The sequence below is a fragment of the Felis catus genome, chromosome B1, assembly GCF_018350175.1.
Source record: "Felis catus isolate Fca126 chromosome B1, F.catus_Fca126_mat1.0, whole genome shotgun sequence".
NCBI lineage: Eukaryota > Metazoa > Chordata > Mammalia > Carnivora > Felidae > Felis > Felis catus.
In genome coordinates this window covers 165,014,864-165,041,180 of record NC_058371.1, presented here as the reverse complement: position 1 = coordinate 165,041,180, position 26,317 = coordinate 165,014,864, and the positions used below count along the sequence as shown (strand labels likewise).

At 40.8% G+C, this 26,317-nt stretch overlaps 1 protein-coding gene and 1 long non-coding RNA gene across 14 annotated transcripts in view; one reads left to right on the top strand and one right to left on the bottom strand.

Moving 5' to 3' along the window:
- Positions 1-16,496, top strand: part of LOC109499184 — a 30,172-nt gene extending 13,676 nt beyond the window's left edge. The window contains exons 2-5 of the long non-coding RNA XR_002156377.3: positions 3,993-4,380; positions 7,661-7,740; positions 8,354-8,423; positions 14,858-16,496. This is a non-coding gene — a long non-coding RNA (uncharacterized LOC109499184). The remainder of the gene's footprint in view (positions 1-3,992; positions 4,381-7,660; positions 7,741-8,353; positions 8,424-14,857) is intronic.
- CORIN (corin, serine peptidase) overlaps positions 1-26,317 on the bottom strand; it is a 257,422-nt gene that overhangs the window by 111,317 nt on the left and 119,788 nt on the right. The window lies entirely within an intron of this gene.

The window sequence follows — 26,317 nt, the reverse complement described above, 5'->3', positions numbered from 1 at the left end:
TCTGAGCTTCAGGCTCAGTCCTCCATACCACACACGCGCCCAGTTTCTTGTCCAGAGCAGTTGTGTGGTCACCTTATTTGTGGTCAGTTCAAAGACATCAGTTCCAAGTAAAAGTTCAAGTTTGTCTTTATTTTTCTATCTAAACAAAAGATAAATGTCTGCCCTTCAGGTGATTGGGACCAGGTGAGATGACATTCCATCTCAGCTCTGGGTTTTTTAGAGAACACCCTGAGAGAGCTCGTAACAAATCTGTATCGAAATTTTTCAACCATAAATTTCACTTTCTTATACCAATTATCTTCATTCAAATAACCTTTTGACTTAGCCCTTAAGGTGAAAAAGAAAGATCCCATGAGGAGAAGTCATGCTATACAATCTTGACATGCTATACAATCATCTATGATTCTAAGAGGTGCATGTTGGACTTTAAATCAATGGCAAATTGATCAACAGAAGATTCGTTTGTTAATCAGTTACTGGATGTTTACTCTGTGCTAGGCATTATTCTAGCATCTAGGGACACAGCAGTGAAGAAAACAAAAATAATCCCCTACCTTTGGTAGCATATATTCTACTGATGGTCATCTGATAAAGATAATTTTACCAAGTAAAGGTACTTCACCACCAAAGTTGATTTCCATTTAGACACCTGGCAACTGATTAATATTAATGCAATAATAGCAGCATACAAAGGAATATTGCCTAAGACACTAGTTTACATGTCCAGATGATGGGGATAATTATGAACCACCTGATTTCAGTATTCTCTGGATTCTGAAGAGTATATACCCATGAAGATGATCAACTCTTCAGTATTTTGGTCTCTGATAACAGCCTGCTGAAATAACATCCATATCCTGAAATGACCTTTAGATTTTCTAGAGCCGCTTCCAGGTCTCTCAGTTTGCTCTGCTAGTGTATTATGGGAGGCATTTATATTGGCAAATGCTCTCAATACTTTGATTGTTAATTTTTGGAGTCCTTTTCGGAAACTACCTACCAATCACTGACTGTATAATGTCCTCATTCACTCAGTCTTTGAGCCTTTGTATAAAGTCTGAAGCTCAGGTTCAACTCAACGTCTGAAAAGAAAGCTGACCTGGCAGAGACTCTTATCACCTGAGCCTGTACTGAGAGCCTGTTAGCCCTTCATACTACATGCTTCTTGAAATTAAGTTACTGTCAACCTCTATCGCTCTTACCTTTTACGAGAGTATTTGACTAGACGAAAAAGAACATGTCTAATCTTTTAGCAGCTGATACAAGAATTCCTCTTGTGGAGAGCACTGTTTCTTTGGGTAGATAAAAGGATTGAGGTGAAAGATAAAAGATGAGAAAGGAGAAAGAAAATCTAACGATATGCTCAAGTGAGTCAACTCGTTCTTACCCAGCTTTCCATGCCATACTCACTAGCACACCCTTCTTTTTGTTGAACATTAACATGGGTAGGTATGCATGGGTATCAGAGAGCTCTGTGTATGAATGAGTAAAGCATCCCCATGGGGAAAGAGAGGAGCCAGTGCTATGCCTCACTAAAAGTTGACATTTAAGTAACAATTTCAAAGAGGTGAAGGAATTAACCAACTTTCAGGGGAAGATTTCCGCAGAAGGAGGTCTCAGTGCAAAGACTCTCAGGCAGGAGCATGTCTGGCGGGGGTGTGGGGTATGGGGAAAGCAAAGAAACCCGTGTGGCCACAGTAGAGCAAGTGGTGGAGAATGTAGCAAGACAGGAAGGACAGTAGAGGGGAGGGGTCAACCACCTAGGGCTTTGCGAAGACTTAAAAGTAAAGTCATTACAAGGTTTCAGTTAAATGTGGTATGATCTGACCTATGTTTACAAGGATCTCTGCCTGTGGTGTTGGAAATACTCTAGAGGGGCAAAGAAACCAGTGGGAACTAGTGTTAGGAGCCTATCAGAGCTGTCCAGAAAGAGTGATGGCGGCCTCGTGGGGGCAGCAGTGAGGGTGCCGAGACCTGACTGGATGCTGGGTGTGTTTTCAAAGTAGAGCCAGGAGGGTTTTCTGGCCCACACAATGAGAATTGTGAGGGAAAGACAAGAGCCAATGAGGACTTCAAGTTTCCCGCCAGCCAGAAGGCTGGAATTGCCATCTCCTGAGGTGGAGAAGCCTACTGGAGGAGCAAGACTGTGGGAAAAAAGTTCAAGAGTTGCATTTTGGACTTGTTGCATCTGACATATACAGGGGGCACCCAAGTAGAGATATTAAGTAGACAACTGGATATGTAAGTTCAACGTCTGGGAAAGAGGATAGGAGTAAAATCCAAATGGAAACAATATTAATATTAATGTGTGAGTTGTCAGCATATCGATTTGACACCATGTGCCCAGATGAGATTTTGGCAATGTGAGGTCAGTGGGGACTCTAATAAGAGCAGTTTATCAATGGAGTTCGAAGGACAAAAGTCTATGTTTAAGAGAGAATAAAAGAGGAGGAAGTAGCTCAGAAAGGCAGGACAACTTTGCTGCTGCAGAAGCGAATAAATGGGTGGTAGATATCAAAGGAAGTGGGGTGTTTTTTTAAGGCATTTTCAAGTGATTTTGTATGAGTATGTTCTTTGTGGGGAGCAGAGTGGTACTCAGTTTTGCCTACCGGTTGGCATGAATCAAATAAACAATGATCAGTCTTGAAGATAGAGGGGGCTGGGGATGAAGAGTCACCAACATCAGGGATATATTTACCATCCAAACATGAAGCCAGTCTTATTCTGTCTCTCTCTCTAATCCTATCACTAAAATGCGGCTTCCTCAGGAAAAGTATCTGTCTTCCAAGGTGAGAAATGCTCTCATTCTCTTCTTTACCTTCTTGCACATCTACTAGGCCTCTATTAAACATGGTGCACCATGCTAATCACTTCTAATAGTGCTGATGCTCAAAACCATCAGAACTACAGCCTGCTTTAAAAAAGACTGTTTTATGATTCCCATAATTTATATTAGCAGAGGGTATTTGTTTGTTTATTGTCTCCCCCTCTCTCCCTTCTAGAATGTAAGCTCTGTGAGAGAAAGCACTGTATCAGTTTCTCTCATTCCTGAGTCTAGGATAGAATTAAATAGTTGTTAAATAATTAAGTAAAGACAGAGCATAAGGTGCCTAGCAGAACTAAATGATCATTCCTTTGGGGGGAGATGTTTAAAGGCAATACATATGTTACAACTTTCTTCTTTTATTTTTTTTTTAATGTTTTTTATTTATTTTTGGGACAGAGAGAGACAGAGCATGAACGGGGGAGGGGCAGAGAGAGAGGGGGAGACACAGAATCGGAAGCAGGCTCCAGGCTCCCAGCCATCAGCCCAGAGCCCGACGCGGGGCTCGAACTCACGGACTTCGAGATCGTGACCTGGCTGAAGTCGGACGCTCAACTGACTGCGCCACCCAGGCGCCCCTACAACTTTCTTCTTTTAATTGGCAGGGAAATAAGGTGCTGATGAAATGTTAAAAATCCCTCTGTGTTATTGTGGGATACTCACTCAAACCTGCTGGCAAGCTGGCCTTCTGAGGAGCATTTGCTTGTGTGGTAGGACAATGGGTATAAAGGACACTTCTGCCTAAAATAATCTTCCCCGCTGGCCTGTGGAGATGTCACTCCCCCCAAACCTACACCCACACTACTCATTCCTTAGGTTAAAATGAATGGTGGTTTTCCGATGAACTCTAGGAGACCAAGGGAAGGGGCTCTGGGGCCACATCGTGGGTTGGAGGGGTATCTCCAGTCCCCTCTCCACTTTAGCCAGGGAGTGCCACAAATTTCGCTTTACAAATTGTCCGATTTACAAATTTCGGTCCGTGGAAAATTTCCTTTGAAAATGGGGTTTTGCTGCCCAAACAAGTTTGACGACCCTTCACCCTGAAGATTTTAAGTGTTTACTTAAAGTCTCATAGAGATTACACTTTAATTACACTTTTTTGGGGGGGGGTTATGAATACTTAGTTCTGAATTTAATTACAAGCTGTTGTGCTTCTCCTTATATCTAGACTTGGAAGAATGAGCTATCGGACGAGTAGTTTTCGAGGTGGGAGTAGGAGAGTTCAGGGAAGTTTCATGACTTGAGAAGTGACGATGAGAAGTAGACACGGAAGGAAGCACAATGAGCTCAGAAGTGGGTGTGGACCTAACTCTGTCACACTACAGTATGAGAAACGCCACATCGCTTTATTTTTCTAAACGAAATGAACGCATCCTTCCCCACTCAAAAAGGTGATAAGAAATCTTATTCAGACATGTGTTTCAGGGATTTCAGCCTTCCTAGGGCGCTGTGAGGATCCAAGGGGCTTACATGGTACCTGGAAGAACCGAGGAAGGGACTCTGGTTTTCAGTTCCTCAGAGAATTGCTGAGGGACTCGTGGTTCTACGCCCTTAAGGTTTGTACTGAATAGACTACTCCACTATGTCTGATCCATCCCAGGGTGCAGTGTCATGGTCCCCAGAGTCAAGCTTTCTAGGCTGCCCCACACAGCCATCTGTGGGATCCTGAGGATGTCTGACATCCTGCCTCTTTCCCTGCTACGTGAGGGACATGGCAAAACTCAGCCCCCTTCTGAGCCTTGGGTAATGCCTCCTACATCCCCTGCTCCACTTTTACACCTCCAAACATTCCCCCCGCCCTGTGCCACCCCACTCTGGGTGATGCCACACGATCTCTGCTCAGTCCTTCCCTCCCCAGAGCTGATCTCTCTCTTCTGAAAATGCAGAGATGGTAACACAGATCCTGTTTGTTTTCTTTTTTTTTTAATTTTTTTTAATGTTTATTTTTGAGAGAGAGAGAGAGAGAGAGAGAGACAGACAGAGCATGAGTTGGGGAGGGGCAGAGAGAGAGGAGGACACAGAATCTGAAACAAGCTCCAGGCTCTTGAGCACAGAGCCCGACGCGGGGCTCGAACCCACGGACCGTGGGATCATGACCTGAGCCAGAGCCAGACGCTCAACTGACTGAGCCACCCAGGCACCCCCTGTTTGTTTTCTTAGTAGATTGCTCTATTACACAGATATTTTGTTCATGACCAAGGGAGCAAAGGACTCTGTTACCACCTTTTAACATACAGATCTTTGTTCCAAAGCAGACTATGGTAAGTGGTCAGTAAATGCCATTGAATAAATGCACTTGGGGACTTCTTAACTTAGATAGTCTAACAGCAGAAGTACCATGGTGACTTTCTCTTTTATTTTCTGTGGTGCTCCTACACCTGCTGCAGAGACCAGGTCCAGCGAGTTCCCTTACACAGTGCAACTCGTTAGTTGCAAGTCCCTCAGTGACTGGTATATAACATGTTTCAATTAGTGAGAAACTATCATTGTCAAATAAATGGCCAAAGAAAATCAAAACAACTCCCAATTAAATGTCCTCAAGATTAAGTTACTTCTTGACTCATTTTTCTCTCTCTCTCTCTCTGAAATAAAGCTATGCTTTGATTCGATGGAAACTTTGCCATCTGGCCTTCAGCTTAAAATCCTGAAAATAAGAACTAAGTATATGTATCGCCTGACAGCATGATGGAGGGAGGATCTATCATTCTATAAAAAAATCAGTCATTGTGAAATTATCTAAAAATCATTAGCAGGAAACAAAAATAGTTCTGTGACTGGTGGCACTCTGATAGAAGAGAGAATATAGAGTTTGGAGAGCAGTTCCAGGTCAGCATTCAATGTCTCAAGTAAAATCACAGTATAAAATAGAGTTAGACAAAATCCTGCTCAGATTTTAAATCTAATTAGAGGAGAAGGTAGAGACAGAGCAGGAGAAAACTGAGGACGTTAGCTTTACGATCAGAGACTGACAGAAATAGACTGCCAAGCAGAAGTCTAAACAAAACTTAAAAAAAAAAATGTATTCATTCAACATTGCAGAAGGAAGGAAGGGAGGGAGGAAAGAAGGGAAAACTTCCAAACAGGAATTGTCCAGTTAAAAGGATGTACTAATCTACTACCCCAAGCTTTAGTGTCTAAAAGTCCCAAATAGAACCCTAAAACAATTTTATCAAAAACCACTGGAAAATAAGATGCCTACAATGATTGTGTCATTTATCATTCCCTGCATGTAAGTGCAATAACGTAACTTCAGCTTTCTAGAGAACGCGGACAATTTAGAAACTATGCCTAAGCCAGTCTACCCTCTTGACAAGGCAGGTAGAGATTCCTACTCAAACATTTAGGTTTTACGGAGGGGGGAGGGGTGCTACTTTCTGAGTTTGCTTTAAGAAATAAACAGTTTATTTTCCAAACAAGAATGATCATTTCATGGTGCTTTAGAACATTTTTGAGATTTTCTCCAAACGTAAGTCTGTCTCATATGACATTTTGCAATTATTGATTATGAATCATGAAATGAAAATGATGGAACAATATATACATTACATTGACAAATTTCAAACAAATGTAGGGTGTTTTTTAGAAAAGAATTAGATGTCTGCATATAAATCTAGGAGAACTAAAAGAGATATATATTATTTGGAAAGAAAGTAACAGTCTCTTGCATTCACAGGGTAGTATCTGAAAAATTATACATACTAGCATTTTTCCTGACCTTTATTACATGTGAAAGTCGGTCACACCACCTATGGAAAGACTTAAGAGAAAGATAAACAGACAAAAAATAATAATAAGCTTGAAGAGCTATTCCGTGTTATTTTTCTTACTAGTTAAGCTATACAAATTGGACTGATTTCATTTTATAAGTTAATAGTTCATGGATTTAATTTTCAACTCACCCAAACTTATTTTTAATCCTGGTTTCTTTTACTTCAGCTCATTTTATGTGTTTTATATAATGACAATCTAAAAGCTGGAATAAATTGCTTATGATGCAATACTATTGTGGCCTGAGACCCAGACATAGAATAGACATATATATTTAGAATTTACTCTAAGAACTTAGAGGAAACGTCTTTCAAGAAGAGATAACAGTTCTATCTTATTATCTAAAAATTCACCTCAAATCCCATTTAGATGGCTTTGTATCATTTTCCCACCTACTCCCTATTGTTAATTATTATAATTTACAGTATCCCAAAGTACTCTCATCTTTAAAAAGTCACTAATCTTCAGGATACTGTAGGATCTCACTTATCTTCCACATCAGATAGCCAGTACTGGGTGCTGAGATTCTCAAGCCCTCAATTAGAGCTCCAGACCTTCTCCAATCTCCTTCCTCTTAACAGATGGCAACAAACCCCACTCACTTGCCCTTGCACAGTAGCCCGTGGAGACAGCACACATTCCATTGCTTAGGTCAGGGCAGGGGTGGGAAAGCCTAGACACTTCCAGTTACCCGACCCTTCAAGCTTAAACCACCCCACAATGAAAGGAAACTTCAATCCTAAATGGTATTGTGATTAGAAAAAAATAAATTAATGGTTAGTTTAAAACACTCACTCTAATAACCATACTGATAGTGACTGGATCTAGAGGCCAGAAAAGTAACTATTCACGATAATGAACCTGATATGAAAATAAAAGTAATCGTGGAGAAAAAGTATGAACTTGGATTTAAATTAAGCGATTCATGCTAGTTTGGGTGACTTATGTAACCTTTCTGAGCTTCAGTTTCCTTATCTGAATCCTACCTGCTTTGGTATGGCCTTTAAGAATATGGATCAGTAATGGATAGAAAGCACCTGGAATGACCAGCATGCTCTGTTTACTAAGGTTGCGAAATGCGTAACTCACTTCCGAAAGATGGTCATCACCGAGTGTCGAAAAATGCCTTGCGCTTCAAGGGTTAACCTGTGAGTGAGTAGAGGGTCCCCTTTCCCAACTTTAAAGGGATATAGCACTGCCTCCTTGGAGCTGGGAGGTGGGGGCACTGGATTCTTTGTAACAACCAAGATAACTGGAAAAGAGCCTGCTTCTGAAGAGATCGACACACACAGGAACCAATATAACAGCATCTAGGGATAGAATTCCTAACTTTTCTTTGGCTCAGAGACAGAAAAGGAAGTCAATTGCTCCAGGAAAGTTGACTTTGACTGTTAAAGCATTTGTGTTCTGCTAGATGATTTACATACTGGTGGAACACAGAGGTCCCTGAGTTCTCTCTCCCACTGCATGCCTTTCACAGCACAGCCACATAAAATTTCTCCTAGTATCCCTAGTTACCAGGATTGTATATCGCAAAGCCACACAGACTAAACCTAACACAGAAAAAAAAATCAACCTTGCCTAAAACTAAATATAAGCACCATTTAATTAACTTGCATTCCAGAGTCGTAGCTGCTAGTGCACTGAAACTAGAAGATTGGGTACACAGCACCCAAGGGCTCAGAGGGATGGGGGAAAAATCAAACCTGCTAACTTTTTTTTTTCAACATTTTCATAGGATTCACATGTTTCTTTGTATAGGTAAACAGGAAGAATGTCTTTGTGAACAAGATATAGTGATCCAATCGGAATGAGCCAAGGAAAGGAAGAGGTGAGAGGTTGGAATGAGGCTGCAGTTTCAGGAAAGCCATACAGGGACTAGAAATGGGTGGCAAATAATTTGTCTTTAAGATCGGCCCTGAGTCAAATAGGAAAAGCTCTATGTTATCCCTGAGAGGAGGAAAGACCTTAGAGCAGATAATGGAAAGTCACAAACTACGTGTCTATCACTATAAACTCTCAACACCACAGTCTGAGCAGTAATGTAGTCTCATCTGGAAATATTCAACTGATCAATCTAATGTGCTTAAATTAATCCTGGGAAACTTTATGCCACAGGGATCAGCTAACGGTAGATGGGTTGGGGGACCGAGCTGAGCAAGGGGGTGAATACCGTTGGGAAAAGGTCCATTTGCTGCCACTTGCCAAAAGGGTAGGGAACGTGCGGTTTCCAAGCAGGCATACTCAGCACACAGGCTCTGGGCAGTGCTACAGGGAAGTCTGCCTGAGACCCCCACTATGCGAGAGGTTGTAAAGATGCACAGGGAATTCTAGCTGGGAGATGGCTCTTTTCCAATGGGCACTCTTGCTTGTGTCTTTAACCAGGTAAATGTGATATCATGAAGTCCCACTTCTGCCAATGATTTTTTCTGTTGGTTTTCTTCCTTGTTGATTTATTGGAGCCCTTTTTGTTCCATTTTTTCTTTGTTTTTAAAAAGCTTTTAAATGTTCATTTATTTTGAGAGAGAGAGAGCGTGAGCAGGGGAGGGGCAGAAAAAGGGAGAGAAAAACAATCCTAAGTAGGCTCCAGAGCCTGACGTGGGGCTCGAACTCCCAACTGTAAGATCATGACCTGACCCGAAATCAAGAAGTGGACACTTAACTGACTGAACCACCCAGGAGCCCCTATTTGCCTTTTATTTATTTATTTATTTATTTATTTATTTTTCAACGTTTATTTATTTTTGGGACAGAGAGAGACAGAGCATGAACGGGGGAGGGGCAGAGAGAGAGGGAGACACAGAATCGGAAACCGGCTCCAGGCTCTGAGCCATCAGCCCAGAGCCCGACGCGGGGCTCGAACTCCTGGACCGTGAGATCGTGACCTGGCTGAAGTCGGACGCTTAACCGACTGCGCCGCCCAGGCGCCCCATGCCTTTTAAATTCATAGTCCCTTGAGCTATACAAATGTTTCACAGGTGAAGCCAAAAATCTTTATAAAATGTATGTATTTGTAAACCATATCTATATGCATCACAGAACGGAAACTCTAGGAGGGCAGTAATTTTTGTCTGATTCCTGCTATGCCATGGGTCATGGAAAAGTGATGGACACACAGGTGGGCTGAATAAATGTGGTATTCAACTCAGAGCCTTTTCTAAAGCAAATGGAAAACATCCCGGCCAAATCAAGAGACATTTTGGGGTCAAAATATGCCAAAATTGGCCATAGAGATAGAAAATCCAGGTTAGCTTTCCTAATAGTCAAAACTGATTTTGACACAGTCATAGAGGGTAGGCTACAGGCTGACTGACTAACTTCTGTTCAAATAAGAAAGCTTCCCATATTGTTGAAATGGTCAAAATACAAAATATGTAGCCTGGTCTGTATTTAACAGAATAGGAGAAAGGAACTCTTGAGTCGCTTTCCAGATTTAAGTGTCAGCCAAACACCAAGGGGAATAAATCCGGTGACTGCTTTCAAGCCGGTACCTTCCTTAACACCAACCACCAGAGGGAGACCCACCACCAAGCAAACTACAGAGCCTGCCCTATACTTGCCGGAAGTGGCCAGGTGTGTGAAAGTATTTGAAAACAACAGTCTTTTATGGGTTCTCAGCATTTCTATTAAACAGCAAATCACAGTGTAATTTTGCATTTTAACTACAGACGCCAAAAATACGGAAGCCTCGTAGACCTGTGCATATGGAACACTAACACGTACTTTGTGCATTTGTTTTGGAATTGACATTTTCCATTCTCATAACAACCAAGAACTTTAGAGATCCAGTTTTGACTCCGACGGTTTTCTTTCAAATGGCTTTGTATACATTTTTAGGATTGTAATCTATCCATAATACGATTTTTATGGAACTGAAACGGATTTTTAGCAGGCGATCTCATTACAAGATAATCAATCTCATTACAAATGCCTGTTAGAACGTCTCACCGCGGCATCCAGATCGAAATGAAACTTCGCAGCTGTAGCAAAGCTCTTCTGAAATGTTAGCATCATCAGCTCCAACCCCTCTGCTCTAAGAACTCTGAAGAAAAACTGCCAATTTTACTCAGCAAATACCCTCCTAAGAAACTTTTGTGACAGCCATTCCAGAGCTGTTTACAAGTAGACAGAAAACGAGGCCAAATGTTTATGAAAGTTGGCTTGATTCGAAGGGCTCCTGGGAGGTCTCTCTCCCTAAAATATTTCCCAACTGAAATTCTTCAGTTTGGATTTCACTCATTTAACGTAAGCCAAAAGTCCTCAATTAAAAGGCAGTTCCTTGGGACTCCTCATTTATTCAACCACCAAGAATTCCACGAGGCTGTCGGCAGAAGGCATAGTGCAGGACATGGCAGAAATCATAAGGCCTTGCAGAGACCATAAAAGATGAAGGCAATATCAGTGACTAGTACCTCTGGAGATAGTACTTTATATATTTATCTTGTGTATTTATTTTTCTTTAAGAGATATTGGAAACTTAGCATGAAATATAGGAAACGGTGGAATCTAAAGATTGTGACTCCATCAAGGACATACCTGGGTAAGAGCCCTAGAGGACCAAGAGTCAAATGGGATCTTCAAGAGCCAAAGATGTCAGGGAGGGGAGTAGCAGTGAATGACACGGAATAGATGAGGAAGAAAGTCTTTTGCCTTACTGAAAACTCCGTCCAGGATCAGACCCCCCATGACTTTGTTTAAACTAACACTTACCAAGAACTTTCTATTTACCAGGCAAGGTCTTAAAGGATTTACCTTCATTTTTCCTTAGAACACAGCCATGATGGTGATAACCTCATTTATCAGAGGATGAAACCAAGGCTTGGAAAAGTTGGGAAATTTCCCCCATAACACAGCTAATAAGTAGCACAGCTCCTCACCAAAACCCATGTAGTCTGACTCAGGAGCCTGTACCCTTAATATAAACACTCAAGGGTGCTGTGTTAGTTTCCTATTACAGTCATCAACAATGATCACAAACTGGGTGGCTTAAAACAATGGAAATGTATTCTCCCACTGGTCTGCAGGTCGAAGTCTGACATAGGTCTCATTGGGCTAGGATCAAAGTGCCAGCAGGCTGTCTTTCTTTTGGGAGGTTCTTAGGGGAGAATGATGCCTTCCTTTTCCATCTTCTGGTGGCTGCCCCCATTCCTTGGCTTGTGGCCCCTTCTTCCATAAGGAAAGCCAGCCACATAGCATCTCTTTGCTCTTGTGTGTGCTTCACATCTCTTTGACTCTCCTCTTCTGCCTCTCTCTTCAACTGTTAAGGACTCCTGTGATTACAATGGGGCCGCCCACATAATCCAGGAGAATCTCCCTGTTTTAAGGTCAGATGGGTAGAACCCTTACTTCCATTCTTCAACTTTAATTCCCCGTCGCCACGTAACCTAACATCTTCACAGGTTCCAGGGATTAGGATATGGACCTCTTTGGGGAGCCATTATTCGGCCTACCACAGATGCCTTAACATCTTACTCTATTTGTGCGCCCCGTACGTATGAACAGCCACCTGCAAATGACTGGCTCAAACAGATGTGCCTTCTGTCCCACCTGCTGACTGCCCTCCTCTTCCTCCTTCCCATTCCCTGTGTCAGAGATGCCATGGTCTGGAATCTCTAGTCTCAGTCTTTGACTCCAGCCTGATTCAGTCAATTCTAGTGTAAGAGGAGCCCAGGGTAGCAGGCATCTTGGCTGCACAAAATCACTAGGTGGATAATTGCTGTTTGATTCTATTCCTGTAATAAGAGTGTTCAAAAGACTCAGGGATGATACTCTAAAATGTAAATGAATCTTCTATCGGGCTTTGGTGCAACCAAGAGCTATATCTGTGCTTTTGTAGCCATCAGTTACATGTGTTTCTTACTTTCTGAGTAGCCAAGCGCCAAGCAAAGAGACAGAAAAGGCCTGAGGAGGAGCGTGGCCTTGACTGTTCTCACTGTTTCATTCATTATTAGTAACCAAAATCCTTTAAAACCTGCAAAAGAACTATACATAGCAGGCATAGAATAGACAGAAAAGAAAGCTGAGCAGATAAACTAGTCCCCCAACCTGTACAAACTACATAATGTGTAGGGCCCAGTGGAAACTGAAGACACAGAGGCCCTTGCAGGGAAAAAAAAAGTGCTTCAAGGACACTAAAATACATATTTTCCTTTAAAAATACTTTATTACTTATAAAACATAATATCAATAATAGTGATATATGAAGAACAACATAAACTTACAAATAGCACAAAACATATTTTTGTGTCTGTCATAATTTAATATGATACAATAAATAACAAAACACTATTGGGGCGCCTGGGTGGCTCAGTCGGTTAAGCATCCGACTTCAGCTCAGGTCATGATCTCATGGTTTGTGGGTTCGAGCCCTGCATCGGACTCTATACTGACAGCTCAGAGCCTGGAGCCTGCTTTGGATTCTGGGTCTCCCTTGCTCTCTGCCCCTCCCCGCCTCACACTCTATCTCTCTCTCTCTCTCAAAAAAAATAAACAAACATTAAAAAAAATTTTTTTTAAATAGCAATACCCTATTAATGTGATTTTTCTGGCTCACTTTTCTGCAAATTCATGTATTAATTTAATGTTTAGCAACATTATTTTTAGTCTACATAAATGAAAATAGATTCAGTAAGTAGCTCAACAAAAAAGCAAAATTGCAAATGATTTTTGTTCGTTCTTAATTTTGACAAGAATCTTTGGTGCAAATTTTACTCTTTCTGTTTGCAGCATTTATAGGCTGTGACAACATTAGGATAGATGTCTGATAAACCGTTCGGAAATACAAATTTTAGCATATCTAGAGCTGATGATTCTCTAGGAGCAATTTTTATAAAAAGATTTAACTCTTCATATGAATCAGTTTCATGGAAGTCTGAATTTTATTTTAAATGTAAATTTATACAATGATATTTTGATGATTCTTCTGATATTCCCTGTAAATTGTGGAGATCATAAAAGAAATCAAAAAGGGCTTTAAAATGTATATACAATTCAAAATGCCTGTTTATACATTCTATAGCCGTATTGCCAATTTTATGTAAAATTCTCATTTTCAGTTATCTTCCTTGTTAACAAATGGTTCATCCAAAGTTCATATGAAAATAGTGTTCTTTTCCAATGACAATAGTTAAATGTGATTTCTATTTCTAAGCCTGTGGATATGTATTTTGCAATGTTTCAGCATTCAAAACCAAGGATTTTTAAGTCCTTGAAGAATCCTAATAACTCTGATTAATGCTTTATTGCAATGTTCATGTGTACGCTTTTATTGTGTGATAATTTACTTACAAAGCCGGCTGCCCAAGCACCAGAAGTTTCCGTCTCAAGGTTCAGGCTGTAGAGTTAATACTTGTGCAGATGCCCCAGGGACAGGCTCCAGGGACAGTCAGCCAGGCTGACCTCCCACAGGTTCATGGGTGGAGCCCCTCTTCTAGCCCAGGGCCAAGGCTACCACTACACCCTCAAAACCTGCTTTGTTGTGTTTCTGTTGTTGTGGCTGCATCATGGCCACCAATGGGGACCCAGGTCCTGACCCGGCCACCTCCAGATGATCCTCAGGCATATGCATGTGCTTTGAGGCACCAGGCCAATTGCTAAGCACCCACACCGTTCACTCGCCATGCCTGTTGGCATATGCCCACATGTGCACACACTACTACCTAGCATATCTCTGCCACTCACACACCTGCTCCATTGTCCCATCCAACCTCATCACAAAGCACAAGTATAAATATAAAGTTATTAGCAATTTCAAGACGGTGACAGCATAGCCTAAAACCAAGCCTGGAACCCTTCTGACCTTAGGGTCCTGTGCCACTCACTGCACAGATCACCAGCCATGAAACCAGCCCTGCCTTCAGCCTTCCAAGGGAAAAAGAAAGGCAGGAGGTGAAATGGAGATGAAAATCTGCAACGAGTTCTTCCAAGAAGTTACAATGGCAAGGGACCCAGCGTCCCACTCACCCCAAAACCTACCCTGTGTTACTCGCTGTATCCAACCTCTACCCACATCTCTTCTGCCACAGGCACCAAATTCAATCCCGCCAGAGTTCCTGTCTAGACGTGGGTACCACCACCGGGATATGGCAAAGACTGCTGGTTGTTCATCCTAAAACACCTCTACCTTTGTTGTAGTAATGGAGTTTGAGGTGCCCCTATGGCTGACCAGCTAAAGACTACATATCTTAGCTCATTTGTGGCTCAGTGTGGTCATGTTACTAAGTTCTCAGCAATATATTATAAGCAGATGATTCTTCTATTTTGCAGGCTTAAACGTGACTGGCTGCCATGTGCTTCCTCTCTTTGCCTTCCCATAAGATGGAGCACAGCTACATGGTTCAGCCAGCTTCAATCACTCAGATAAGGACCATAATCTAGGAACTGGAGAGGCAAAAGAAAAAAAAAAAAAGAAAAAAAAATGGATGGAACTCAAGTCTTTGGATGAGTTCATAGAGGAAGTTTGAGCTTACAAACTGGAAAATTCATCTTGGTTCTACTGCTTAACAGAGAAACAAAGTGTTGTTTCCTTTAAGCCACTGTATTTCAAGATCTCTTTTGTTACAGCAGGTTAGTTTTTCTATAACTGATATGAACGGTTTGAATCTGGGGGGGGGTGGTTTCGTTCCCACTGTCCATAAGGAAGATCTGAGAATAAAGCCAAGTCACTTGTAATAAATATAGGATCCAAGGAAGAAGGTGGGCCCACTGCATCCCAATGAGGACTCAGAACGTACCTTCCCACACAGACATTCATTTACACATGTTGGCTATGAGTCCAATAGACTTCGTAATCCAGTTCAAGCTAGAGATGTACCCACAACAGAGCTTCTATGAGAAAATATCTTTCATGTTTGAAACAACTAATCTGCAAGTATATCTTTGAAATATAGCCCATTTATTAGCCGAAGACTGCCAGTAATTCTGTATCTGCCTTATAGTGAAGATTAATGGGCATATTACATGCAAACCATTATGCATAGTATCTGCCTTCAAATGAGCTTTTAACATATTTAGCGGACTATTAGTGACATTATTAAATCAATATCATAATATAGGCAGCAAGGAAAGGAGGAATTTACTCTAAGGAAGTATAGTGCCTCAGGCTTTTGGTATGACCCTCACAGTCAGAGGTATGAGGGATGAATGCTTTAAATATTTCCAGATCTCTTAACTTCCACAAGTAATTCTAGCGCATTTTCCCCAAACTAAATAGCATCAAATATTACCTCAAAAAATGTTTGAGGTTTTAAAACATTTCCCAAAGTAGACAATTAGAAATGATGGGTTAGAAAATCAACATGGCCGGAAATGCCTACACGTCAGGAAGAAGAAACCAAGAACTGAATACAAGAGAGAAACATAAAAGGAAGGGCCACCATCCACTCCCCCCACCTCTGCAAGAGCCTACCAGTAGAAGAAATGTTTACCTTCTGCAAATTCACTTTACAATCAATAATACTCAATGGATCAAAGCAAGATGGTTTTTAGAAACCAAAGTCTCTACTTTGGAAAAAATGAAAACAATAAAAGGAAAACAATAAGACCTTCTTTAGAGCCATAGGGAATAAAAAGAGGTAGTGGGAACATGTAAGACTGAATGAGGTGTGGAGAAAATCTGGTAATACACGAAACTGAAAAGTCAGACTTTTAATTACTTCTCTCTAGAGCCCTGTTTTCAGAGTGTGAACACTGACTAAGGCAATAACAAACAGCAGAAAAGTGAGATGAAATCGGTGAAAATCTGGAGAAAGATTTCTCAAATACTCGGGACTCGGCAGTATTTTGTTTGCTGAGCACTTTGAAGGAAGGAAATATTCCACATAGTGAGAAATTCAAATAACTCAAGCGTTATCTATTTGAGATTCCTAATATCCTTCAACATTGTATTAAAGTTTCATGAAATAGAGCACTCTTTCTCCACCTTCTTAAATCGAGTGTGCTAATTTTAAACATTTCCCTGCTGCTCCAGGGTCTTTGCGATGAGAAGCAAAAATTTTTCAGTGCCTCTGGGAGTTTCCTGCGGTAAATTTGTCCCTAGACTGAGCTGCCAAGGATTGCCACCTGCTTTAGGCTCTTGCCATTTAGGATTAATCCTTCTTACATTATCCATAGTCTCCACCATCACCATCTCTACTAAAGATAACCCGCACCTGTGGTTTTACCCATCTCTGATTCCAATTGGTTTGCCATTAATTATAGAGGTTTGGGAAACAAACAAACAAAAAGCAAGTTTTTATATTTGTTCAAAAGTAAAAGTGAATAAGGGCGCCTGGGTGGCTCAGTTAAGCGTCCGACTTCGGCTCAGGTCATGATCCCATGGTTCATGACTTCAAGCCCTACATTGGGCTCTTTGCTGACAGCTCAGAGCCTGGAGCCTGCTTTGGATTCTCTGTCTCCCTCTCACTCTTGCCCCTCCCCCACTCACGCTGTCTCTCTCTCTCTCTCTCTCTCCCCCTCAAAATAAACATTATTTTTTTTTAAAGTAAAAGTGAACAGGCTATAAAAGAGGACCTTGGGAAATACTTTTAGTGGTTAAAAGAGACCATCTTTTCGGTTAATCTAATCTTTTTGTTTTTTTACTTTTTAATTATTGATTGTGTTCTGAATAATTTAAGTGGCAACCCCTGGATAAATGAGATACTACCATTTATGCAAATGACAATAACAATAGAGGAGGCATATGAAAAGAGACCGTGGAAAGGGCAGGGAGCTTCACCATGAGAACTGAGTTCAAGTCCTGGGTCTGCCTCTTACAGCTGTGGGAACATTCACATCCACTCTAGACAGGCGTTTTAAAGATTAAAAGAGATAAAGTAAAATGCCCGCCTCCATACTTGGCACATATGGAGCTCATATAGGCAAGCTATATTATAATTTTTAAATCATTGAATACGTGTGGAAATTTGGATGTGTGTCTAATATGCTCAAGAGGGATTGTAACAAACCCAAAAATCTGTAAGAAAAAAATCAACTTCAAGTTACTTTAAGTAAAATAGTGTTAATCAGATTTCTGAAAATTTCAAGCTGAAAGACACTGGCGATCATACAGTTCTGCCTGCGCATTCTATGAATGAGGAAACATAGGCCGGAGAATCAACATCAGTGGGCTAATGAGAATGTAGAGACAGGACTGGAATCCAGGTTTTCTCATGTCCTTTCCAACGCTCTTAAGCACATATGAATTAATCTAGAATAGAGGTTGGCAAACTTTTTCTACAAAGGGGCAGATAGCAAATTTAAAAAAAAAATTTTTTAATGTTTATTTACTTTTGAGAGAGAGAGGGAGGGAGGGAGGTGCAAGTGGGGGAGGGGCAGAGAGAGGGAGACACAGAATCTGAAACAGGATCCAGGTTCTGAGCTATCAGCACAGAGTCCCATGCGGGGCTCGAACTTACAGACTGTGAGATCATGACCTGAGCTGAAGTCAGACGCTTAACCAACCGAGCTACCCAGGCGCCCCAGATAGTAAATTTTTTACACTTTGCAGTGACATAGTCTCTGTTGTAAACTATATTCAACTATGCCATTGTGCAGCAAAAGCAGTCATAGGGAATGCATAAATGAATGGGCATGGCTGTGTTTCAGTAAAAGTTTATTTACAAAACAGGCTACAGGCTCTAGTTGGCTCCATGTGCTGTCATTTGCTGACCCTGATCTTGAACAAGATGGCAGACTCTAGTTAAATGAAAATGATCAGTATAATTTCAAATCAACAAACCTATTGTCAATACAGTAAAAAACTGAATAACAGTAACAGAACTCAGGAGAGTGATTATATATATTTTAAATGTTGCCAGTGTGACATTTTTAAATGATGTTGGGTAAGGATTAATCCTAGCCTCAAGACCATTATATTCTTTGGTAATATTGAGAAAATGCAAGAAAACAACCCTGAGAAAGCAGAGGATTCTTAAGAGAATTGGAATTCTAAATTATCTTGGCTAAATAAGAATGGCGAAGAGAACTAAAATATTAGTATGCATTAAATGATACAACTTACTTAATTAAAATAACTAAAATGCAAGGCATCAGGGGTTTTGTGTAAGCAAAGTATTCTAACCTAAAGAAATAAGTAAAGAGTGCCATCAAAATCTACTAGTTACCACAAACTGAAAACACATCACCCTCTCACCAAGGGAGCATCCTTCATATCAGAATCAATGAGTCTGATCACGGAACCATGAATAATCTCCCCGCAACAAAAACATGCCCAAAGTGCATTTGGCCTGTGTCAGGAGCCCTTGATGATACTGGTGCAGTGATCATAATCTTCATGATATTCTCCAGACACACAAAGAGAGATTTCATGGAAGAAAGTGCCCAAATGCCTTTTCTTCTCCATGAAGGATTAATGCAGAAAAAAGGAGGAAGAGGAGGAGGAGGAGGAGGAAGAGGAGGAGGGGGAGGAAGAGGAGGAGGGGGAGGAAGAGGAGGAAAAGGAGGGGAAGGGGGAGGGGAAGGAGGAGGAAAAGAGGAAAAAGCCTCTTTTTCCTGCAATCTGAGGCAGGGACAAATTTCCTCTTCCTAACAAATATGACAGATTGGGATGAGTTTGCCAAGGAACACTTCAAATTTCCTCTAGGGAGCATTTGAGAGAATTCGAAACTTTGCATCTGTTTGGCATGAGGTACCCTCCCTGAAGAGAAAAGAAAGAAGCACAAGACTTTTCAACATCTGAATTTTAAGAGAACTATACAAATTGTCATTTGACATACTCAATTGAACTAAATGTACTACTCTATTTTCCCTAATGTTTATGTTGCTCCCTAGTAGTAAATTGGTTGTTTAAAAAGCACATCTACCCTTGGAGGCACTAAAAAGTAACCCAATGATATATGATGAGAATGAGGTTCATTACTTTGTGCCAACTTGCTCCCAACATCTGTTCAGTTTATACAATGACTCATTCAGCGTATTCAGGGCTTAGTGCAAACAACCATCATCTTCCAATATTTGATTTACCCTTGGGCTTTCACACACCTCAACTTTGGTTTCACTGCATGGCTTTGGAAGCAGAAAGGCACAAAATGAAGCTCTATCAATGAACGAGAGATCGGGTTATAAATGATTATAACTATGAAAGTTTTATGGATACAACTTCTGCAACTCAAAGGGCTATGAGTCAACATGATGATGTTATAGCCAAAAAGCATTTAGACACCTTTGCTCTCTGTCCGAAACACGATCAGAGCTGTTACTTGAGTACTGTAGTTCACTGTCATTTCCTATACCTTTTTCTTTAGATAGCAAAGAAAAATGTTAACTTAATAGATGAAGGATCACACTCTATCACAATGTGAAATCACACAGAACAAATAGTAGTTTTCATATATGTACATAAAATACATAAAATACTCTCTACTCATATGTGTTCACTTGCAATGCAATTATAATTTATAGCCAAAAACCTCAGTTTTTCAATACGGATGATAGGCATTTTATTTTTGTGCATCAACTAAAAAAATTAAGACGGCTTCAACTGACACAAATGTTGACGCTTTACAAATATTACTAAAAAGCGAATGAAAATTAAGCCCCTTTCACACTTGTTAAAAAAATACATGCGAACTGAAAGAATACTGTGTTGGAAAAAATGCAGAAGGAATATATTCATTATGGTGTAACGTATGGAGATGCTCATTAGTTGTAGCTGACATAAACAAAATTCCTACAGAAATAATACTCTGAAAATCGGAACTAAAGGGTATTTTTAAGAATTAAACTGTCAAGACCAAAAAGATGCCTGCCCCCTGGAACAAGAAAAGTTGCGTTTGGTTTGCTTAACGGAAAATTAATGTTTTGTGTAGCAACTCGGACATCTCAGAACTGTGGATTCTCCGCATTTATTTTCCATCGTAATGCCCTTCAGAGTTTTTCACAACAACAATGGATCTAACAGACGACTCAGGCATGCAAAACCAGTATATACTCAATTTTACCAGTTGGTAAAAAATGTTTTTTCTCACCCACAGCTTTGACCAGGTCACCCCTCCCAGCCAGTGGCCTCGCTATTGTTCTCCTTATCAAATGCAGACTCCTCATTCTTAGCTTCAAAGGCCCCCTCCAGTTTTCCCAGCCTTCATTTCCTCTCTAACCAGCCTGTATTCTTCCAGCCAAGAAATCCTTCATTCAGCTCTTTCATTCACTGACCCCAATCCTTCCCCCGTCCTCTCACACGTCCACGCTCTGCACCCTCAACTCGCACCACTTTCAACAACCTGCCTCTCCCCCAAAATGTGATTAAGCCTAAACTTGATAGGTTAAATGACCTAAGCTTTTGTTTGCTTGTTTTTCTTTTTAAAATCTAACGACATTGGCCCTGGACACAAGAGATTCTTAAGTGGGACCGGGACACCAGTAACAAATTTCTGGTGTTTTAGTTATTCACGTTCAATCTGTTAGAGGCATGACACAGAATAAAAAATAAAGCAGCTGCATTACATTTAAATATAGGGAAAAAAGAGGCACTCTATTACACGACTGCTGGATATAGGAACTTCAGTTGATACAGCTTCGGGGACCCTGCCAGGCCTGGAAGAAACTGGGAAGGTTAGCCACTAGCTGAGAGAGGAACAGAGGCATGGATAGCCTCATATCGCACCATGAAAGTGACAAGCTGAGAAGGAGGGACAGAGACAGGATACTGAAGGGGGAACTAGGCAGCAGAAGAGCACAGCATCCCAAGTAGGAATGAAAATAGACCGCAATCCAGCCTGCCAGGCAGAACTGCCTTTGGGCATCTGATTGGGCCAAATGCCAACAGGGACACACATTAGTGACCTGAATCACTATCTCCTTAGCCTTAGTTTCTGAAAGTTCATTCCCTTTTCTGCAATAAACATGACTACGAGCTTGCTTCTTTTGTTGCTCCTAATACCCCAATGAGATTCCCTAGTTGCGATGCAAACAGTTGGATTAATTTAGTACCCCTTAAATTAGTATTCTTTGTTTCATTGCTGCAAGCCCCTTCATTCACTCTCTCATTCAAAAAGGCACTGAGTATCAAGGTTATTCTGTCAGGAAATATCCTAAAGTGATAAGCTTCCGTTTCCTCACTTGTAAAATAAGGATGACATTATGTACCCGGAACACTGTATAGAAAATTAAATGAAACAGAATGTGCAAAGCACTTAACACAAGTGGCACCCAGCACGCATGCAATCAAAGTAACTTATCATTACCGTTGTTGCTGTTATTGGTATTATTGCTCTAAGGACCTTGTTTTTAGCTGTCGCCTAACTTGAGCTAAAAACCAATAGAAACTCATTTTTAAGCAAAACAATGTTTATTTATATACATTTTTTATCTTCTCACAGAATACAATGAGTCACATCTTTTTCCAATTTTCCCGAGTCCCAGTGCCTCCATCCCAATCCTCCTGGGTCCAGCAGGGCACCAGCCTGTTTCATAATCAACTGGGGGAAACACACGAGAGAGGAAGGAGAAATACCGGAATAAATAGAAGATTTAGTATTCCTTAGTCTGTGATACAGTCAAGAGATGAGTCGGTGAGCCATTTCCCACAACTCCGGTGGGTCTCAGAGGGGGACAGATATCAAAACTGCTTTTGCAAGCTGCCCTTTACATGTCCTGAACTTTCGAGCTCATTCCTCTTTGTCTCCTTTGCACTTCACCTTCACCCTCTATGAGCTCATCCACTTTGCTTTCAGCCCGGTATCTATACAGACAACTCCCAAGCTCTTGTTGCCCTGTTCAAACCTGTCTCCTGAGCTTCAGGTACCTACACCCAACTGATACGATCTGGAAAGTCACAGCCCAAATGGTTCTTCCTCCTAAACTGTTCTCTTCCCTGTGGTTTCTACTGTGGCCAGTGGTACAACCACCACCCTCCATCTTCTCCCAACCAAACACCTTCCGTCTTTACCTCTCCCACGAGAATCATCAAATTCTCCAATGTGTGAGTCCTTCGGAACAGGGACTTTGTTTTGTATGCTCCTGAATCCCCAGTGGCTGAAACAACCCCAGTGACAATAGGCACTCCACACACATTTGCTGTATGCATGAATGGCCTGTAGCTGCTTTTCCATACCTGCTGAAGGAAGGGGTGAATGCGTTTCTTTAAGCTGGCTTCTCAAAAAACAAGAACATAAAAATAATTCCCTTTTACTTAAATCTTTCTAATAATTTGTTCATTTAAACACGGCTGTTGGGGCGCCTGGGTGGCACAGTCGGTTAAGCGTCCGACTTCAGCCAGGTCACGATCTCGCGGTCCGGGAGTTCGAGCCCCGCGTCGGGCTCTGGGCTGATGGCTCAGAGCCTGGAGCCTGTTTCCGATTCTGTGTCTCTCTCTCTCTCTGCCCCTCCCCCGTTCATGCTCTGTCTCTCTCTGTCCCAAAAATAAATAAACGTTGAAAAAAAAATTAAAAAAAAAAATAAACACGGCTGTTAAATCATATGAAACAATTTTGTTTTCTATCAGAACAAGATACTATTTGTTTTGTTATAATGTTCAAATGTTAATCCTCTGGCTGTTGAGTTTCCCAGATGAGCAAGACATTTTCTAGTCTTCAGATTTTGTCTTATAAAAATCTGTAAAAATCCTCTATTCAAAAGTTATACTTAGCAGGGAGTCTTCTGAAATCCAAGAGAAAATTGGAAACAGCTTAACAACCCCAAAGAATAATATTTCATAAAATCCTATGGAGTAAAAAGCCAGATCCTGTGGGGCCACTGGCTGTGTGTATTGGGCAATCTCAGAAAGCATTAACTCTTTCGAGCCCTCTAGATGCTACTTAGTGGACAGAAGTAACTTGTCAAGTGTTCCCCAAGATTTTTGAGTGAAGATCTTTTCATATTTCATCTAAAACATCATATCCATTTGAACTGATTTTAGTAGGACAAGGTTCTGAACGATACATGTTGCTTTATTGCTAGAAGTATGTGGCCTTGCATTTTACTTTCTGTCAAGTGTCCAGTCAGATCAATTTGCATTGCCTGCTTCATAAAAATAGCAAAAATGTGCTACAAATCACAGAAATAGATAAAAGGTCAGTACATTCATGTCTGCATCTGCATTCGACTTGCAAAATAAGGAGACTTCATGAGATAAAAATATGTCAAGACTCTTATTTTTATCACTACTATTCTATACCGGGCAGATCTGAACATTACATGTTTTCTTCAGTTATAAGACTGCCAGCAGGCAGACTTATTTTCAGTGCAAAGCCTTAGCCTAAATTAAGCCACGCATTTCTGACATCTTGTCCGAAGAGGTTGAAAGCAAAACTCCAAACTTCTTACCCAGTCAACATCAACAGTTCTAAGCTAAATGGCCACTTTTTTTGTCCCATGTTGAGATTTATTTGAACTACAAACCATGAAAAAAAAAAAAAAGGAACGTTCTCATGAAGAAGAGAAGAAGCCAACTGGAGTATGTGCAGGTGGCCACTGCTTGCTTATCTAATCACAAAATATAAGGCAAATGAACAGTACTTGGTGTATATATATAAAATCATGTGCTATATACATATACATAGAAATTTCCTTATGCAACATGAACTTTTTGTATGGAATAAACCCCTCCCTTCCTTTGTGGGCCTAATGCCATAGTTCTAATCTTTAATCCATTCTAATTAAGTGCTTCCAATGAATGATTTTTAAATAAATAGTCTTTGTACACAGAAATCACCATTTGGAGCTAATTTTGAAGGTCATTAAGTTAAATATACACAGAAATCTTCTTTCCTCCTTTTAAAATGTGTGTGTTTCGTTTACAACAGTGATATACTAAATCTGTGAGCTCTACCCGGCCCAGGTTCAAATGGGTTCAAATCACAGCTTGCGTCGTCCTAGCTCGATAACCTTGAGCAAATGATAGAATCTAAGTATCTGTCCTCTCATCTACAAAAGGAGAAGTGTCTCAGTCAGTTTGGGCTGTAGCAACAATACCATAGACTGGGTGGTAACACAAAACATTCATTTCTCACAGTTCTGGAGGCTGGAAGTCTAAAGTCGGGGTGCTAGCATGGTCTAGTTCTTGGTGAGGGCTCTCTTCCTGGTTATGTCCTCACATGGCCTTCCTTGATATATACCACAGAGAGCAAGCTCCAGTCTCTTTTCTTATCCCGTCATGGGACTCTACCCTCATGGAAACCTAATTACCTCCCAAAGGCTCTATATCCTAATACCATTCCTTTGGAAGTTCAGGTTCCAACATATGAATTTTTGGGGAGACACAATATATAGCCCCAAATGGGAAGAATTGCTCTGATACTCACAGTGCATCTGTGAGCAGTAAATAAGATAATATCTCTAAACGCCTGGCATGGCATTTAGTATATAACAAATGTTCAGCAAGTGTTATATATTATTATTATTATACTATTGTTGAAACTGTTCTTTGGATTAAAAAGTTCCTCTACTATTTCTTCTGCATTTTTTTTTCCAGTTCTGTAATTGCCTTACCCACATTCACCAGAGAAGAACTTAAACTAAAAGTCATTGATCTTCCCTTCTGCAAATCTCTAGCCAAAGTAACGCTCGCACGGACTAGCGCCACCAGCCTCTAACATGTAGCTATCCGTCCTCACAGTTAGTCAGCATTTTTCTGTTCTTAATATTTATCCCATGTATTAATGTAATCACTTGTGTACGTGCCTATGAGTTTCTGTCATGTGTGATTCATTTTGACACCGTATGTGCCCGTTTTCAACTTTATCACTAAAGAAATAGAACTGGGATCAAAGCCAAGTCTGAAGGATTCCACAGTAGCCCTGGGCATAAGCAAAGATTTTCCAAGGCTACACACAGGTAGAAATAGTTTTAAAGGAATCAATGCCCTCTTTTTTATAACTGCCCTACTTAATTGCCCTACCTGTCCAAGGCTGGAGTTGTCAGTTTTCCCTTCCCCATCTCATGATGTCTCTTTTTTTTTAATTGACAAAATAAAGACATGTCTCTTATCCATTCCAAACCTGCTCCAGTGCCTCATCGTGAGGTGCAAAATATCTGAAATTCCAAACATGTAGACATTTCAAAATATCTTCAGTTTAGCTATCTTGCATCCTCATTCCCCAAATGTCAGATAATATATTGTTCCCAGGGAAACCCCTTGAAGGGCAAAGTCAAAAGAGCCCTGACAAGAAACACAGAAGGACAGGGAACTCATTTCATTACAGCAACAAACTTGAGTCCAGCCATTGGGTTTTGTCTCACGGACTGTCCTCCTAAATATATGCACTAAAATTAAAAGTGCAAATGAGGTTAGACGCTACCAGTTCCAGTTAAGATGGCATAAGAATATTCCATCTTATCTCCTCCTTTGATTTTAACTAAAAATCACAAACAAAACGCATAAAGCAACTATCTATGGGATCTGAAAAGTTAAGAATAGCAGGCAGCTTGGGAAGGGATATCAAGACATAAAAAAGGGTAATACAAATATCAAATCATTATATTGTACACCTGAAACTAACACAATGTTATGTCACTTGTACCTCATTCATTTAAAAAAAGAAAAAGACTAATTAGGAAGTGACTTTTCTGGTGTTTTCCTTTTTCACCCATATTTCCCAACATAGAGTCTGGGCAGCAAAATCATAGAACTGAGCTACAGGCATGGCCAGGAGAAACTCTCTCCCTGGTCAGAGGGATGGGAGGGAGGAATCCTGCAAAACAAAGAGTGGGGAGGCAATCCTCCAAGCTGTTTTCTCTCTTGACCCTCCTCTAGAGGGAGGTCTTAGTTCTGGAGCTGTACTCACACAACAA